Source organism: Halyomorpha halys, unplaced genomic scaffold, assembly GCF_000696795.3.
Source record: "Halyomorpha halys isolate HHAL.00 unplaced genomic scaffold, Hhal_1.1 Scaffold413.1, whole genome shotgun sequence".
In the NCBI taxonomy this organism is placed as follows: Eukaryota; Metazoa; Arthropoda; class Insecta; order Hemiptera; family Pentatomidae; genus Halyomorpha; species Halyomorpha halys.
In genome coordinates this window covers 56,782-60,094 of record NW_027104790.1, presented here as the reverse complement: position 1 = coordinate 60,094, position 3,313 = coordinate 56,782, and the positions used below count along the sequence as shown (strand labels likewise).

Here is a 3,313-nt window from a genome sequence, read left to right as displayed (position 1 = left end):
ATATTTATATGATACAATACAAAATTAAGATTCAAAATATAGTCAACTATCTAGGTATCAAACCAGCTGTTTGATACCTAGGCCCCGTTTCATAATAAAGTACAAACTAATATTATTAGTCTTGTAGATTTATCTTAATTCAATTACACAGACTTGTACAATAGTAACTTATACTTTAGTATTTTTTAATTCCTGTAATATCACCAATAGTCCTCCCTATCATGAAAAAATAAGTATTAGTATTATTACCACACTAATTTCTACACTTGTACTATGAACTAATACTATTAGCTTTCATTATGAAACAGAGCCCAGCATGGAATCCTCCACTCCTTGGGACGACTTTCGAAAACCTCATAAACCACGATATCGAGGTTTGAAAAATCATAACTTATTTTCTTTTGAAAAAATAAGGTCATATGGAACGAAATAAATGATAATCTGATGGATCAGGGATCTAGGCTGTGTGCAGGGTGTGGCACAAGTCCCAGAATTTCACTAATTTATATCCTTAAAGTAATTTTCGGTATCTGATCAAACTGATACTAAACCCATTTTACTGTAATCTCCACCCTTTCCCTCAATTAGGACCAAACCGAATAAAAAAAAAATATATGTTATTTGATTTAATTTGCATTGCGAAAATTCTTTCTAAAGGTACTATGAATTTATTGTTGAGTATTCAGCTCAAGAAATATCTAAATCATTAAAACTTAATTTTCTTATTAATAAATTCGGACTAGAAATTCGAATAAATTGAATCGACGCAATAAGCTCTTTGATCTTTAATATTGGACTGTATTAAAGATGAAAAATAACAATAAACTGAATAATTAGACAAGACATTCCAATAAAACAAAGAAGAAATTTAATTACTCGTTCATGAAAAATTAATATGTTTGTTGAAAAGAAACACATTCTAATTTATTATGAAGAATAGTAAAATCTGAATAAATTTTAATATTTTGAAACTTGAGAATGCAGCTACTGGTTTGAAGTGTAGTTCAGTTGTATTAATATACCAAAAGTGATAGATAGAATCTGATAAAATTCCACCGTTTTACAATTTTAGCTTAATTTTTCATTGTTGCTCGGTTAAATTAACCTGTCTCCTGTTCCTGTTTTAAATAAATCTTTCAAAGGTGAGATAAGACTGTCGATAAATCGGGCCTGGAAGGATTCCTTTTTTTGAGGGGGAGGGGGGTGTGTTATAGTCTCCTCGTGAGAGATTATGACATGTTCATCGACTAATGACTCGCTAAAAGTGAATGTTCTAATGGCATGGTATGTATGGCTATCCTAGAAGTTATAACAATTGAATTGCTACGACATTCTCAAACAATGGGATGTGTTTTGTGTTCAAAACACCGTGTTTGATGATCTTGTAGACAAAAATTTAAATATGCTCATATTCGTTTTAATTGATAAGCTCATTGTTCAGAATGAAGATTTTTTTGATATAATAAGCATTTCCAATTTTCATTTTTTTTATTTATTTTTTTTTTTAAAAGAGAAAAATAATATTGTAATTACAATGGTATTATGATAAACTTGGCAGTGAAAGATTTGCATTTTGTCTCAAAAACTACATTATGAGCTTTAATACATTTAAAAATTAAGTTCCTTACCATCGGTAGAAAGGAATGAAAAATAATTTATAATATTTTCTAAATTTATAAGAAGAAATAAATCTTTTTCTTTTGTAAAAAAAAATGTATCTTTAGACTGTAAATGTAAAAAAGGGTTTCTTAATACTCTACTGAAGAGTTGAAAATTTTAGTCAGTCGAAATATTACAGACGCTGTTGCATTTCTATTTATCAATACCGAGGGAGTTATTGCCGTGGAGTTTTTTTAAAGAACTGTTCTCGAACATGGAGGTGCGACTAACACATATTTAAAGGGTTTACAAATTTACCAACATGTTTGGATGTTTTAAGTGTGGAAGGATAGACATATATATTTCGGTTTTATATTTTGAATAGAAAACGCTTTTTGAGGTGGTAGTAATATCTTTTTTATTTTGGTACAATCTCGCTCTTTTTTCTTCTTTGACTGAAAAGAATACTCTGAGCTAATTTTGACTACTTTTTTTTTTTTTTTCGATAATTCTTATTTCTTGAAATTTAACAAAATGTATTCGGTGCATAGGCATCTAATCTAACTTTCCAAAATCTCAAAATGTTTTTGTTTTTTGCGTTCCATTTTTCTCCAATTGGAAGAAAATATGTTTTAAATAGTAATTTTGGTGCCTCTACAACAAAGTTCATCGGCTTCAACAATATCCATTTTAAAAAAAAGTGATCACAGTTCACTAAATAACAGGGGTACAATCTTACTACGTTAAGCGAACTTAGCTTAATGATAATGTGATAACAAGGCAACCAAGATAAGCGTAGTTATGAAACTGTAGAGATAATATTTCAGGTAGTAGTTGAATAAGAATATAGTATATTACTTAAGTCTGCGTAAAATTAATTATTCATATGGGACCCAACACTATTCACAGGTTTCAATAAAACTGAAAAAAAAATTGCTGGGCACGAAGATTGCTCTTGGTACGTACTAATTAAATGATAAAACTAATAGCTTCAATAAGAGGCCACTAGCCTTTTTTTATGCCATTTTTCAATTTCAGGCGCTTTTTAAATACTGCTCGATTTGACGATCTTAAAGTCTCGTATTCCCGATTCAAGCAAATATTTCAAATGTGATACAGGACCGACACTCCCCGGGGGTCTTAGTGGGGCGGGTTCGGCCTAGTAGGATTTCCTTTCTTTGGTTGTTCTCACCCTTTTCTTTCGACACAATCTCACCTCATATGGATGATTTCTAATTGGAATGAGATTTGTTGAAAGTATGGGTGTGAAAATGGTGAGTGGATAATAAACTAATTAATTATAGGCTTATGGAAGTATAGCTAAATGTAAAGTACTTTTTATAGTGTTGTATAATGCTGTATGATGATACTGATTAGATTCTATCGTGTTACGTTTACCATATTTGTGAGTAATGTGTGGAATTTAATAGTTTTCTGTCTAAGCTACTATTTCAGGAAAATTTTTAATTCCAAAAGGTGTATTTTGTTCTTATTTATTTATTATAAATAAATAACAAATAACATTAGAATATATATGTTATGTTAGTATTTACTGTGTAAATTTAATCGATACTTTTTCTCACTCTTAGAAATATATATATCTAACATAAATCAATCCGTTATACTGATTATTAACAATATATTATAGATTTCTATTTAGTTTAAAATGTGTTATTTTCTCATTAGGTATGTACACTTAATTAAAATTATATTT

The 3,313-nt window shown here is 29.3% G+C and overlaps 1 long non-coding RNA gene across 1 annotated transcript in view; it reads left to right on the top strand.

The window, feature by feature from the left end:
- Positions 1-2,867, top strand: part of LOC136795266 (uncharacterized) — a 58,454-nt gene extending 55,587 nt beyond the window's left edge. The window contains exons 2-3 of the long non-coding RNA XR_010842840.1: positions 2,509-2,557; positions 2,638-2,867. This is a non-coding gene — a long non-coding RNA (uncharacterized lncRNA). The remainder of the gene's footprint in view (positions 1-2,508; positions 2,558-2,637) is intronic.
- The last annotated feature ends 446 nt before the right edge of the window (positions 2,868-3,313 follow it).